The 16,349-nt window shown below is 46.1% G+C and overlaps 1 pseudogene; it reads left to right on the forward strand.

Annotated features, from left to right (window-relative positions):
* The first annotated feature begins 1,835 nt into the window (after positions 1-1,835).
* LOC149450339 (forkhead activin signal transducer 3 pseudogene) lies at positions 1,836-2,315 on the forward strand (annotated as a pseudogene).
* Positions 2,316-16,349: the final 14,034 nt, after the last annotated feature.

Consider the following 16,349-nt stretch of genomic DNA (forward strand, 5'->3'; position numbering starts at 1 on the left):
CCCCAGCAGGTGCAAATTAGATCATGCTTTGCTGGGTGTTTTTTGCCTTCCTCTGGATCAGCTGTGGGTGTATGATTAACTTTTTTTTTTTTCCAGCCTAACTAACTATATGCAGTAAAGAATGCTTGTTATACTCACCGTGGAACCTAAGGCGTTAATCCTCTGTGGTGTGTAAAAATGCTGTTTGATCCTGTCTTCTGATTCTCCCCTTAGTGTCCCCCCCTCGTACATCCTGATAAGACATATTGTGTGGAGACACTCTGCACATGCTCAGTTTGGTGTGTATTGCTAGAGGTTTTTTTCTTGGAACAGTACATGTGATTAGCACAGGGCCAATCAGCATTGTCCAGAGGTCAGGGGTTCTGCATGCCACTAAAGAAGAAAGTTGACTCCTACAAGCTTAAGCCAGTGCTCCACTGGACACTGATAGAAGTCAAGACTGCTATATACTGCTGATGAGAAAAGGTATTTACCAGTTTATATTTACTAAAATAATTGCATTTCCATATTCTGTGTACTGTGGGAGACCAGGTATAGTGAATGCGGGCTCCGGGGAGACCAGGTATAGTGAGTGCAGGGAGACCAGGTATAGTGATGCGGGGTCCAGTGTTTAGTAACACTTTAAATACCTAAAAACTTAAAAGCAGATACCGGCTCTACCACTTCTCTGGTGTAGACTGGAACCATGTCAGTCTTGGTCTTCCTAAAAACCATTAACTCCTTGGTCTCCCCAATGTTTAGGGACACATTGTTTGCCCCACACCACAAGCATCTAAACTATCTGGTGAAGCTGTTTTGATGCATTTTTAACACCAATCCCTCAAAGCACTTCATTATTACCGGGGTGAGCACAATTGGCCTATGGTCCTTCATACTATCTAGGTTTGCTACTTTTGGTATGGGAATAATAGTAGATTTTAAGCAGGTTGGAACCACAACCAATGATGATGATCCGTTAAGACCCCTGCAAGGTGGCTGGCTCAAGAAAATTGTATAATGTATGGCCAGCCTAATGCTGGTGCACTCAGAATCTGGTGCAGCTGTGCATGGTAGTCAATCAGCTTCTTACCTCTGCTTGTTCAATTAGGCTTTGTCAGTAAAACCTGGAAGCTGATTGGTTTTTATGCAGAAGTGAACTTGATTTTGCACTCTCTAGCTTTAGTAAATACACCCCGGTATGTGTAGATTTCCCCTCTGCTTCATTACTCTACCTTGTGTTTTTACCCTCCCTCATCCTCCCATTACCCCACACTGATTCTACCTATTGCATCATTATATTCTTCATATGGCCACCCCAGGGCAGGCATTGTCTCCTCCACCCCAGGGCATTGCCACCACCTCTACTACAGGTTTGACCCTCTTCTTCCTTTCAGAACAGAGTATTGTCCCCCCCCCCCCCCCCCAGTGCAGGGCATTGCTCTATCTTCCGGTGGAGAGAACTGCCCCTCCCGCAGCAACCAATTCCTTACCATTCTCCCAGAATTTGCAGATTGCCAGAAACCTCACAGGAGGGGCAGAGACAACACTCCAATAGGTTGATTTTTGTATTTTGTATATTTGTGTATACTTAGATTTATATACAATTTTGATTAAAAAAAAGAACTCCAGTTAAAATCTTAGCACACACCTGATAGGGGATTCTACCATTTCCCACTCTATATAAAGCAAACCTTTTTAATTTTGTACATATATTATCCATGTAAAATATAACCATTTATGATAATAGGGGCAGATCCGGGGAAATTATTTGTCTGTATTATAAATAGGCCGTAAGGATCGGTTCCCCTGACCCGTAATAGATTTGTGTGAATTTGCTGTGCCGGCCTACGCCTCTAATGTCTTCTCACTCTTTGCAGGTCCTAAAAGATCTGCTAAAGCTGCAGGCTAAGGGCAACTACTGGACGGTGGATGTGAGCCGAATTCCGGAGGATGCCATGAAGCTGCAGCATATGAGAGGCACCCAGCAAGAAGCCTACCCTCCTGACCTGGCTCCTTATATCCTGCATGGACAGCCCTACAGATCTGTAGACTTTTACCACCCCCATCTTTCAAAAGACAATACTGTGGTCAGATCAGATGCAGAGGCTGGTCCCTCAGTACAAACCCAACCCCCAAATATAGATCCTGCCGCAACCTTCCCAGTGCTCTTATGGAACCTTCCAAAGTCATATTCAAAATGCATGGCCCCTAATGTGGTGGCCCCTCCGAGCATCCACCCACTCCTAGACTACATGCCTACCCCATACTCCAGCTCCACCTATGCGGAGGGATGTTTACACTCCCAGTCTGATGCCTCCCCTGCCCAGACCCTTTGAAGCCAGAATCTCCTCTTCAGATTTCCCTCCCAATAATACGGTCTTTGACATCCCAGTGTATCCACACCATGGGGGGGGGGGGGGGGGGGGTTACATGCATACTCAAAATGTCTATGGGCAGCAATTTACTCAGGGTGGGGTGTACCCAGGGTACAAAACCAATGGTTACTGATTGGCCAGTTGTGGTGACAAGGCTTGTCTTGAGCTATTCACTTTTGCCTCCAGGACTAGCTGCACTTCAAGTCTTACCCAGTGATGTTGGCACCCAATGTGGCACATGGCCCAGCAGAGGTGGCAACAAACATGACCTACAGTCCAAGGCATTTGTCAACTATGTATATATCAGTCATTTTCTATCTTGTCTGTCTCTTACTTCAAATAAATTTGAATTTGTTTTTAATCTCAAGTGATGTTAAAGCTTTGTTATTTAAAAAAAGTTCTACTTACCTTCTCTGTGCAGTGGTTTTGCACAATGCAACCCAGATCCTCTTCTTCTCGTGTCCCCCGCCAGTGATCATGGCTCTTCCCCCCCTTGACCAGTAAGCCTCTTGCTATGGGGGCACTGGTGCATGCTCACTCCTGAGCCCCACTCTGTGGATTCATAAGACATAGAGCTGCGGCTCGGTCCCGCCCCGAGTCACTTTGTTCTCACCGCTTTCTTTTCTGAACCTCCTGCCAGATGGTTTCCAGATTTCGAAGTTTATATTTACTAAAATAATTGCATTTCCATGTTGTGTACTATGTGAGAGCAGATATAGTGTATGCAGGGTCCAGGGAGAGCGGATGTAGTGTATGCAGGGTCCAGGGAGAGCGGATGTAGTGTATGCAGGGTCCAGGGAGAGCGGATGTAGTGTATGCAGGGTCCAGGGAGAGCGGATGTAGTGTATGCAGGGTCCAGGGAGAGCGGATGTAGTGTATGCAGGGTCTGGGGAGAGCGGATGTAGTGAATGCAGGGTCCGGGGAGAGCAGATATAGTGAATGCAGGGTCTGGGGAGAGCAGATATAGTGAATGCAGGGTCCTGGGGGAGAGCGGATATAGTGAATGCGGGGTCCGGGGAGAGCGGATGTAGTGAATGCGGGGTCCGGGGAGAGCGGATGTAGTGAATGCGGGGTCCGGGGAGAGCGGATGTAGTGAATGCGGGGTCCGGGGAGAGCGGATGTAGTGAATGCGGGGTCCGGGGAGAGCGGATGTAGTGAATGCGGGGTCCGGGGAGAGCGGATGTAGTGAATGCGGGGTCCGGGGAGAGCGGATGTAGTGAATGCGGGGTCCGGGGTTTATTAACACTTTAATACTTAAACGCAGATACCGGCTCTACCACGTCTCCTCTGGTGTAGAATGGATCCATGTCAGTCTTGGTCTTCCTAAAATCAGTTATTAACTCCTTGATCTCCCCAATGTTTAGGGACAAATTGTTTGCCCCACACCACAAGGGTCACCTGGTGACAAAACTACCTGGTGAGGCTGTTTTGATACATTAACACCAATCCCTCAAAACTTCATTATTACCGGGGGGAGCACAATTGGCCTATGGTCCTTCATACTATCTGTTTGCTACTTTTGGTATGGGAGTAATAATAGGAGATTTTAAGCAGGTTGGAGCCACAGCCAATAATAATGATCAGTTAAATTAAAGACCCCTGCAAGGTGGTTGGCTCAGGTCTTAACAGCCCTCCCTTGGACCCCATCTGGGCCCACCGATTGACAGATTTAAATGCCTGACACACATCGTGTTCCTGTACCACAGGTGCGGAATCACCCATGCGCGAGCTCAAAAAATTGTTTGCCTGGGGTACTGCATCCTCGAAGTGTGAGAAAAAGCTGTTGAATTCCTCAGCCCGTTGGATATTAAAATGTGCACCCTGGTGAGTGTTCTCTCTGTGGTTTAGGATATCCTGTATCCCTCTCCAACCTTCCCGTACATCATTCCCTCTGCAGTATTCTGCAATTTTATTTTTATAAACTAATTTGGCCTCTTTTATGCCCCTCTTTAGGTTTGCTCTAACAACACTATACTTCACCGGATCCCCATTCCTAAAGGCACCATCCCGTTCTCTCAAGAGACAATGTACTCTCTTGGTCATCCAGGGCTTCTGATTAGGAAAAACCTTGATATGCCTCCCAACCAGGGGTGTATTTACCACAAGGCACTTGCATAGGGTGGCATTTTTCAAGGGGGCAGCAAGCACCTCCCCCCCAAAGAAAGGATGAAAGAAAAGATGGACAAATGCCCTGTGGGAACCCGAGAGACTGCTTGATATGTGTAGAGCTTAACTTTTGTTCCCGGGGATGTCCAGAGCTGTGAAGATGAGTGTCTCTCTACTACTGTTTTTTTTTTAAAAAAACTGGCGTGGGGTTCCCCCTCCCATCCATACCAAGCCCTTTGGTGCTGCTATGGATTTTGAAGGCAACCCCCACACCAAAATGTAAAAAAAAAAAAATTAAAAGGCATGGGGGTCCCCCCTAAAAATCCATACTAGACCCTTATCTGAGCATGCAGCCCAGCAGGTCAGGAAAGGGGTGTATGAGCAAGCACCCCCGCCTGAACCATACCAGGATACATGCCCTCAACATGGGGGTACTTTGGGGCATGGGGGGCACCCCTTCCCCCAAAAAACCTTGTCCCCATGTTGATGGGGGGGAAAAGGGCTTCCTCCCCAAAACTCTGGGCTGTGGTTGTGGGGGGCTTATTAGAATCTTGAATCTCCCTTTAAAAAGGGGGCCCCCAGATCCCACCTCCTTCCCATGTGAATGAGTATGTGGTACATGGTACCGTTGGTATGGTGAGGTGCATTGCATTGACCAATCACAATGCACTGTCAGGGCGCAGTGCATTGTGGGGCACGGTGGGCGAACAGCCTGCCGAACACCTGTACTGTTCGTGTGCTCAGCCAACACACAAATGGCCCATGAGCAAGTCTAACTTAGGTTCAACTAGAACAGACCGCCCAACACTATTTAGGCCATGTTTAAAATTTCCCATTTGGTCCTCTCAAAGCAGTCCTGTAACTGCTCGAGAGCCATCTGGCCAAATCCGTGTCTCCTTGCTTTCTGGAACAATTATTTGCCTGATTGGACTGTGAGGTGGAATGAGAAAGAGGAATAGATAATCTGAGTGGCCAAGATGAGGTGATGGAACAGCTTTGTATGCTTCCCCAACAGTATACCATACAACCAATTTATTTGTCCTGGGACTTTAAATGAGGCACAACACACGACTAACAACTTGTTTCCAACATAAATATCTAATAAATGAATAAACTTCTCATTGCTTACAAAAAGAGGATAATTTATATAATGTATATCCAAATTTCTTTCCATAGTAACTACTTTGGGTGCTATCAGAATTGCCCACCCACTTTCAATCTGCTTCTGGCTTGTCCCCTTGGGTTCTCAGAGTCATCCTTCCACAGCTCCCGGGTGAGACTCCCCTGGCCATCACCATTTGGAAATACTGTCTTATTTTTAGCTGATTTGTTAGTATTAGGGACCCTCTGGTGACCCTTGAGATTGGAACTACTTCAAATATTACAAGATCCCACTAGGTTGTTATATACTTGATGATTCACCTTGCAGATATTATACCTGCATCTACTCCTGAAGAAGTGTACTAAGAGTCACGAAACACGTTGAGTTTTTGGATGCAATTTTATTGTAATTCTGTATTGACATCTGGATTGTATAGAGACAATTGTATATCCAATGATGTATGGAATGCATTAATATGGATTTATTACAAATCAGCTTGTTACCATTTTATCCTCTTTTGTGAGCGATGAGAAGTTTGCTCGTTGGTCGTGTGTTTTGTGCCTCATTTAAAGTCCCAGGACAAATAAATTGGTTGTTTGGATATAAGGGATGGAGGCACATCACCGGGTGCATCAGGTCACATTCTATTTTTATTATATTCATTTGGGTGGACACCCCGGTCCATAGTGGCCTCTTGCACCATGCAGATGTACAATAATGACATTGTGAGATACTGACCAGAATTTATTGTATTACTACACAGATTATGTAAACTTCCTAGTATGACATTTCTGGTTTGGGATTGATTGGCCAGGGTCTGCCTCATCCTCCAGATGTGATGCATCGAGGAGACTTTTACCTCTTTTTGCTGCCCAAGCCTGCTTATACAGGCGGGGTCTGGGCCGCATCGGCACCATGTCTGCGCTTGATGTGTGATGTCAGCGTCATTGCGGCGTCATCACACCAGTGTGCTTTGTTCCATCTTGCTGCAGCCTTGAGGAATATGGTACTCACATCCCCATTGTGCCTGCATGGCGGTGGATGACTTTGTTGAGCGCTTCCCCTTTTAGACTGTTGGGGGGGACCAGCGCCTAGCCCCTGGGGACAAATGGTGGAAGCAGATGAAGATTTTTTTTTTTTTTTTTCCTATGAGGACACTGAGAAGCCACACTTGTTGTTGAGTGCCTCCCCTCTTTGATTGCACACACAATGTTGGGAGGGACAACTGATTAGCCCCCCTCCCGGGATAAATAGTTGTAGCTTATGGGGGTGGTTTGCCCCATGAGGATACTGAGAAGTAACACTTTGATGTATAGAGATGGAGTCATGGTGGGTCATGGTTTGGCTGCTTATATTAGTTTTTGCATATGGCCTTGGTGGTCTATTTTTCATTGGCATATTCTTTTATCTTTGGACTGGATTCTGTGATTTGGGTCTTTTCTTTCTTTTTCATACCACCAGGTGCAGTACATTCCATAAAGTGATCTTGTTTCCTTTTATTACTGCTAAATTACAGCCAGGGCCGCATTCCATTTTTGTTGTATTGTGACTCAAATATCTATTCAGTATTCCAATGACCGCTTCTGATCCATGGTGGTTTATGCTTTTGGCTGCCTACATTTTGTCTTCATTCGGCTCTGGCTACTTGGTGGTCTCTCTTTATTTCCACATGGAAGAAAAATATATTTTAAAAATATTCTTCCCATATATATTGACATATTTGAAATACTATAACTTTGGCTGTATTTAAAATAAATAAAACATATATAATATATACTGTATGTTGAAATGTGTCTTTTTATATATTTCCAAATATATAAAAAATTTTTTTTACATATTTTCAAATATATTGTGTCTTTAAAAATACAGTTAATCTACATATTTGGAATGCATTTACAAATATTTGCAAAAATGACTATGTTAAGCAAAATCTAAAATGATATATTTTAAAATATTTTTCATATTTTGTAATATATAAAAACACATTTCCCCCCTGACTGAATGGTTAGACACAGTGTTGTAGTAGAGAACGCCCTGTCCACTGTAGACACATTTGGATGGACTGAGACTTGACATCGTAGCCTGCATTTCGGCTTCTGGACCCACGTGTTACCCCCTTGATTGATCTTGCAAGTATTGCATCTTAATCCATAGGACTATATTTTTGGCTTGCACTAAATGATGTGCACTATTTTATCCAAATCTATTCACTTTAACGTCCCCGTTACAACCTACCCATTCTCCTCCCTTCCCCCCCCTTTTTTTTTGTCTCTTTTACCCCTCCTCCCCCCCACTACCTCACTCTATATCTTTTTCTCTAACTATCCTCCCTGACTTTTTCCTCTCTCACACCTTCTACACGCCTTCATTGTTCATACATTCTATACAATTATTGCATTTAATCTCCCATATAGGTGTGACTGATTTCACATGGCTCACACGTCCCTGCAATGGACGCACATACTATATCATATATATTATCCTGTGCTAGCACTACCCAACACATCGCTCCCCCTTAACTTAGGGGCTCACAAATACATAGGTCGTTAAACAATATGCCCGCTTTGATTTATCTATTACACTCTTGGTATATACGGGTTTGCTATATACAATAAGGATATATTTCATAGCGATGTGTATTCTGGTTTAAACCCATGGCCCGTCTGCGTAACGGGATGCTACATGTTGTGTCTATGTTCGGACTGTGATCCGTTTTTGTATGTACACTGTATGCCCTGCTTTTTTTCTAATAAAAATATTTTTGGAAACACATTTCAATATACAGTGTGTGTAAAATATATACTTTTTTTTAAATATATTGAATATGGCCAAAATTGTAGTATTTCAAATATATGCCAATATATTTGAGAAGAATATTTTTCTTCCATATGTGTTGGCACACCTTTCTGTGGACTAGACTGGGACCTGGATGTCTTTCCATTTTTTCACCACTAGGTGCAGTCTTGCACCTTTCATATAATCGCTCACTATGTCTCCCTACTCACTTCTATACTGCAGCCAGCATTACAAGTTGTTTTTGTCGTTTATCACTCATCTTGATTTTGTCATTCATTTTATTACTATAGTGTATATCCAAATTTCTTTCCATAGTAACTACTTTGGGTGCTATCAGAATTGACCACCCATTTTGAATCTGCTTCTGGCTTGTCCCCTTGGGTTCTCATGGAGTCATCCTTCCACAGCTCCCGGGTGAGACTCCCCTGGCCATCACCATTTGGAAATACTGTCATACATTTTCAGCTGATTTGTAAGTATTAGGGTCCCTCTTGTGACTCTTGAGATCGGAACAACTTCAAATATTACAAGATCCCACTAGGTTATTATATACTTGATGATTTACCTTGCAGATATTATACCTGCATCTACTCCTGAAGAAGTGAACTAAGAGTCACGAAACACGGCGAGTTTTTGGATGCAATTTTATTGTAATTCTGTATTGACATCTGGATTGTATAGAGACAATTGTATATCCAATGATGTATGGAATGCATTAATATGGATTTATTACAGATCAGCTTGTTACCATTTTATCCTCTTTGTAAGCAATGTGTCACGATCAGGGGTCAGGTTCAGAGACCAGTTGTTATAGCAGTGGAAAGGCTTACCTGAAACCAGCAGGATAGGTACACAGGCAGGTCACTGTGGCAGAGGAGTGGGATCACCCGAGGTGTGGAGTCTAAGTACCAACCGGTGTTCACCAGAGCTCCTAATGGTGGAGATGGATTTGGCTGCGTGTTGGTACCAGGTCACAGATCTCAGGATCACCCCACCAGGGAATGAGCAAGCCAGAAACCAGTAGCAGATTGAACAGGTTAGGAATCAAGCAGAAGCGGAGTCCGTCAACAAGCCAAGGGTTGGTCACAGACGGTAGTAGATGAGGATGAGGCAGAATCGTAGTCCAGGAACAAGCCAAGGGTCGGTCACAAATGGTAGTAGATGAGGATGAGGCAGAATCGTAGTCCAGGAACAAGCCAAGGGTCGGTCACAAACGGTAGTAGATGAGGATGAGGCAGAATCGTAGTCCAGGAACAAGCCAAAGGTCGGTAGCGAAGGTATAGACGGCAGTAGGAGAGACAAGCGGGATATTGGCTGGTGAAGGCACAATAATCTGGCAAAGAGGAAATGCTGAGACATGGCTTTTATCAGGAAGTTCATGGGAGGAGCAAGGGGTTCAAGGTTCAAGACAAACAGGGCCAAGGCAGGATCATCCAAACAGTTGTCAAGGGCGCTGTCCAGCATTCCAGGTGGCTCAGCAAGTAGAGACATTGCCTCTCACCGCAGAAGGCCCAGGTTTGATCCCAGGCTCTGACAGTCTATGAGCAAGCCTGTACTCCGAGGTCAAGATAAATATATGATTGCAGTACTGCCGGGCAATTTGCACAAGAGGCGGGACATGTGGTTGGGGGGGTGATAAAAACAGTGGTGGTTGACCTGTATTTACTGCCCACCCCAAGCTGCAAAGGTAGCTTAGCATGTATTTTTGCATGGAAGTAATGGTCTCTGTTGAGTTTGGAAGGCAGTTGCGGTGAGGGATGTTAGGAGTACAAATAGGCAATAGGGAGGTGATGTAATGTCAACTCACTGCCTTTCAATAGTCCTCTAAAAAGTGATCCACCACAGATTGCTTTTTCATAGGGCAACACAAGGGTAAATGAGAGTAGAGAGAAGTACAGAGAGTTTGTTGGGTGAACTATGTGCAGGAGAGGAGTGTGGAGGGTATGACGGGGCAGTATGTGCAGGAGAGGAGTGTGGAGGGTATGACGGGGCAGTATGTGCAGGAGAGGAGTGTGGAGGGTATGACAGGGAAGTATGTGCAGGAGAGGAGTGTGGAGGGTATGACAGGGGAAGTATGTGCAGAAGAGGAGTGTGGAGGGTATGACAGGGGAAGTGTGTGCAGAAGAGGAGTGTGGAGGGTATGACGGGGCAGTATGTGCAGGAGAGGAGTGTGGAGGGTATGACAGGGCAGTATGTGCAGGAGAGGAGTGTGGAGGGTATGACTGGGCAGTATGTGCAGGAGAGGAGTGTGGAGGGTATGATGGGGCAGTATGTGCAGGAGAAGAGTGGAGGGTATGACAGGGGAAGTATGTGCAGGAGAGGAGTGTGGAGGGTATGACGGGGCAGTATGTGGAGGGCATGACAGGGGGACGTATGTGCAGGAGAGAAGTGTGGAGGGTATGACAGGGGGACCTATGTGCAGGAGAGGAGTGTGGAGGGTATGACTGGGCAGTATGTGCAGGAGAGGAGTGTGGAGGGTATGACGGGGCAGTATACTCAGGAGAGGAGTGTGGATGGTATGACAGGGCAGTATGTGCAGGAGAGGAGTGTGGAGGGTATGACGGGGCAGTATGTGGAGGGCATGACAGGGGGACGTATGTGCAGGAGAGAAGTGTGGAGGGTATGACAGGGGGACCTATGTGCAGGAGAGGAGTGTGGAGGGTATGACTGGGCAGTATGTGCAGGAGAGGAGTGTGGAGGGTATGACGGGGCAGTATACTCAGGAGAGGAGTGTGGATGGTATGACAGGGCAGTATGTGCAGGAGAGGAGTGTGGAGGGTATGACGGGGCAGTATGTGCAGGAGAGGAGTGTGGAGGGTATGACGGGGCAGTATACTCAGGAGAGGAGTGTGGAGGGTATGACAGGGCAGTATGTGCAGGAGAGGAGTGTGGAGGGTATGACAGGGGAAGTATGTGCAGGAGAGGAGTGTGGAGGGTATGACGGGGCAGTATGTGGAGGGTATGACAGGGGGACGTATGTGCAGGAGAGGAGTGTGGAGGGTATGACAGGGGGACCTATGTGCAGGAGAGGAGTGTGGAGGGTATGACGGGGCAGTATGTGCAGGAGAGGAGTGTGGAGGGTATGACGGGGCAGTATGTGCAGGAGAGGAGTGTGGAGGGTATGACGGGGCAGTATGTGCAGGAGAGGAGTGTGGAGGGTATGACTGGGCAGTATGTGGAGGGTATGACAGGGGGACGTATGTGCAGGAGAGGAGTGTGGAGGGTATGACAGGGGGACCTATGTGCAGGAGAGGAGTGTGGAGGGTATGACGGGGCAGTATGTGCAGGAGAGGAGTGTGGAGGGTATGACGGGGCAGTATGTGCAGGAGAGGAGTGTGGAGGGTATGACGGGGAAGTATGTGCAGGAGAGGAGTGTGGAGGGTATGAGAGGGGGAAGTATGTGCAGGAGAGGAGTGTGGAGGGTATGACGGGGAAGTATGTGCAGGAGAGGAGTGTGGAGGGTATGACGGGGAAGTATGTGCAGGAGAGGAGTGTGGACGGTATGACGGGGAAGTATGTGCAGGAGAGGAGTGTGGAGGGTATGACAGGGGGCAGTATGTGCAGGAGAGGAGTGTGGAGGGTATGACAGGAGGCAGTATGTGCAGGAGAGGAGTGTGGAGGGTTTGGCGGGGCAGTATGTGCAGGAGAGGAGTGTGGAGGGTATGACAGGGGACTGTATGTGCAGGAGAGGAGTGTGGAGAGTATGACGGGGCAGTATGTGCAGTAGAGGAGTGTGGAGGGTATGATTGGGCAGTATGTGCAGGAGAGGAGTGTGGAGGGTATGATGGGGACGTATGTGCAGGAGAGGAGTGTGTCCTCATGACGGGGCGTGGCAGGGGTGGTGCTCTTTACCTGCATTGGGAGGTATGGTGACATCACCACCAACAGTAACTCTACCCCTGGAATTCATAAAGAGGGTCATAAATGTAGCCCCCCCCAGTGTAGGATGCTGGGTAAATTTAGTTTTTGGCTCCTCCTTTTATCAAGATAGCAGTGATCACTTGTCTTGGTCTGTTTAGGGGTTTCACAGGCTGGTTCGCTTTCCCTGCCTCTAGAAGCTTCCAGAGCTTAGGGAAGGAGATGCAAATAGCCAGTTTGGATATTTATGATACTCCAACCAATTCCAGGAGAGGAGTGTCCAGTAGGGGGCTGGAAAGGTGATAAGTAGTCTGAAGCGCCAGAGAGCTGGGTGTCTCTCAGGTAAATTCTAGAGCCGGAGGGGCTGCTGCCCTCAGCCAGCTTATGGACTGTGTAGCTGCTGAGGGTCTGGTTGGATTTTCTTAGGAAGTGATTGTAGGACCTCCCCACAAGGGATCTGCTCTGGACAAGGACTGTCTCACTCCCTGGACTGTGTTTGGAGTTAGCTGGAAGGTGGCAGCTGTCCTGGGGACTTATGAGTAAAGACCCAAAATTGATCCCTGTGACTGTGCTGTGTTGTGGATGACACATTGGCTACAAGTAGTTGTATGTAGGCACAAGGTAGCCAGAAGCCAAAGAAACTTGCCGCATGTTCCCCAGCTGTGAGGCTTTAGACTGTCCAATACTCCCAAGTCTGTCCTGTAATTGCTGTGCGCCATTCGTGTTGCAGTCCCCCACCCCCGAACCCTCTCCTGTTAAAGTTTCTTCACCCAGTAAATCTTAAAAAGCCGTCCCCTAGACCAACGGTCAGTAAATGGTGAGCCGCGAACAGCCCCAGCAGTGCTGCCGCCCGGACCACCAGCCCTCAATGAGAGATCCGCCACTGAGCAGGGCGGTCATCATGGCAACATGACATCACGCGTGCGCCCCGCCCTTTCATCACACTGTCTCTACGGCTCCCTCTCCCTGCCTGTACACAAGAGTCCAGCAAGGATCCCGGTACAGCTCCTGTCTGCCCTCAAGGTAGGGTGTAGTCTTACAAGGGCACTCTGATGGGCACAACATAGAATATGTCCATCAGAGTGCCCCTTTACATAACATGTGCCCAGCAGTGCCCCTTTACATAACACGTACCCATCAGAGTGCCCCTTTACATAACACGTACCCATCAGAGTGCCCCTTTACATAACATGTGCCCATCAGAGTGCCCCTTTACATAACATGTACCCATCAGAGTGCCCCTTTACATAACATGTGCCCATCAGAGTGCCTCTTTACATAACACGTACCCATCAGAGTGCCCCTTAACATAATGTGCCCATCAGAGTGCCCCTTTACATAACATGTGCCCACCAGAGTGCCCCTTTACATAACATGTGCCCATCAGAGTGCCCCTTTACATAACATGTGCCCATCAGAGTGCCCCTTTACATAACATGTACCCATCAGTGCCCCTTAACATAACGTGCCCATCAGAGTGCCCCTTTACATAACATCTACCCATCAGAGTGCCCCTTTACATAACATCTATCCATCAGAGTGCCCCTTTACATAACATCTATCCATCAGAGTGCCCCTTTACATAACATCTATCCATCAGAGTGCCCCTTTACATAACATCTATCCATCAGAGTGCCCCTTTACATAACATGTGCCCATCAGACTGCCCCTTTACATAACATCTATCCATCAGAGTGCCCCTTTACATAACATCTATCCATCAGAGTGCCCCTTTACATAACATCTATCCATCAGAGTGCCCCTTTACATAACATGTATCCATCAGAGTGCCCCTTTACATAACATCTATCCATCAGAGTGCCCCTTTACATAACATCTATCCATCAGAGTGCATACAAAAGGAGAAGTTGTGAAAAGAGATTCACAAGAAAGCGGCTACATTTTGGACAGAATACGATACTCAGAATAATTTCCAAAAATGATGCTTTATTAAACATTAATAGCAGACAATAGGGTAATTACCCCGATTCACCATCACCTCAGTATGAGATATTACTCAGACCTAAAACCACATCAAGACCAGTATAAATATGGATGTGCTGCAAAGACAATGACAAATACCTGTCTAATGCATTTGCAGCACTGTCACATTGGTTACACTACCAGTAGGAGGTATTTAAAAAAATTGTACCATCAGGTATTATGATAACACGCTAAGCAAAATGGCTAATATAGTCACCATATGGTCCTGACGAAGCTGAGTGAGAGCCCATCGGCGAAACGCGTTGACGTCATACGTCAGATACGTCACTTCTGGTCATGCGCATTGACGTTACACACGCCGACCAGCAAGGAGGCGGCCATTTCTACATGCCACGAGCTATGCAAGGCTGTATTGGCGCCAGGGAGAGAGCGGAGCCCGCGAGATATCGGCTGATGTAAGCAGGTGTCCCCTGGATCAACACGTTGCAGCAATTACGGAGGATATCTCCACTATACATCACCCATGGCACAGGTGGTCAGTGGACTGTTACAAGGTTAATGAAGAAGGTTTCTTGTTACTCTCTTCATATATTTAAGCAGGAGTACCCAGATTGACTGTCCATTTATTATTTGTTTTATTCCAGGATGGGGACATTATGATGTATCATCTAGGTGCAAGGCATCCATTATATATTACAACCAATGGAAAATTCACCAGGCCTTACTTCATCACGTCTATTACAGTGGTTCATAGTCCACACGTTGTGGTGAAGAAACCATGTAAAGCAGGGCCTTGCTACCTACATCATTTACTTCATCAAGGACATCTACAGGGACTCCTTCACATATAATTTGCAGATTTGCATTTGCCTAGTGTGGATGTGTACCACTCACATGTGCCTAAGAGGGGTTGTATTGTATGAGTCTATATAGATATCATTGGGGCTCTAATCCTCCCTATATCTAATAATAATAATAATAATTTTTTACCCACATTGCCTTTCATGGGCTAAGGGTTATATCTCTTCCATATGGTGACTATATTAGCCATTTTGCTTAGCGTGTTATAATACCTGATGGTACAATTTTTTTAAATACCTCCTACTGGTAGTGTAACCAATGTGACAGTGCTGCAAATGCATTAGACAGGTATTTGTCATTGTCTATGCAGCACATCCATATTTAGACCGGTCTTGAAGTGGTTTTAATGTGGTTTTAGGTCTGAGTAATATCTCATACTGAGGTGATGGTGAACCGGGGTAATTACCCTATTGTCTGCTATTAATGTTTAATAAAGCATCATTTTTGGAAATTATTCTGAGTATCGTATTCTGTCCAAAATGTAGCCGCTTTCTTGTGAATCTCTTTTCACAACTTCTCCTTTTCTATGCATATTTTTTGGCTACTTGACGGAAGCCATCTATTGGGTGATACAATAAATATCTATATGAACCTCTACCCCTTATTTTTCATTACCCATCAGAGTGCCCCTTAATATAACATGTACCCATCAGAGTGCCCCTTAATATAACATGTACCCATCAGAGTTTCCCTTTACATAACATGTATCCATCAGAGTGCCCTTTACATAACATGTATCCATCAGAGTTTCCCTTTACATAACATGTATCCATCAGACTGCCCCTTTACATAACATGTATCCATCAGAGTGCCCCTTTACATAACATGTGCCCATCAGAGTGCCCTTTACATAACATGTATCCATCAGAGTGCCCCTTTACATAACATGTGCCCATCAGAGTGCCCCTTATTTTATGATAATGGGGCACAAATGGGCACATACAGTGGAAAGGGGAACTCTGATGGGCACATGTGATGTAAAGGAGCACTCTGATGGGGAAATATGATATGAAGGGGTACTTTGAGTGTAAAGGGGCACTCTGACGGGAATACCTGATGTAAGGTGGCAATGTGATGGGGATACCTGATGTAAAGGGGCACTCTGATGGGGAATATGATGTAAAGGGGCACTCTGATGGGGAATACGATGTAAAGGGGCACTCTGATGGGGAAATATGATAGAAAGGGGTACTTTGTAATGGGGCACTCTGACGGGAATACCTTATGTAAGGTGGCAATGTGATGGGGATGCCTGATGTAAAGGGGCACTCTGATGGGAACTGATGTAAAGGGGCACTCTGATGGGAACAACTGATGTAAAAGAGCAC

The sequence above is a fragment of the Staurois parvus genome, unplaced genomic scaffold (assembly GCF_062004578.1).
Source record: "Staurois parvus isolate SC_StPar_1 unplaced genomic scaffold, SC_StPar_1.0 ptg000575l, whole genome shotgun sequence".
Taxonomy (NCBI): domain Eukaryota; kingdom Metazoa; phylum Chordata; class Amphibia; order Anura; family Ranidae; genus Staurois; species Staurois parvus.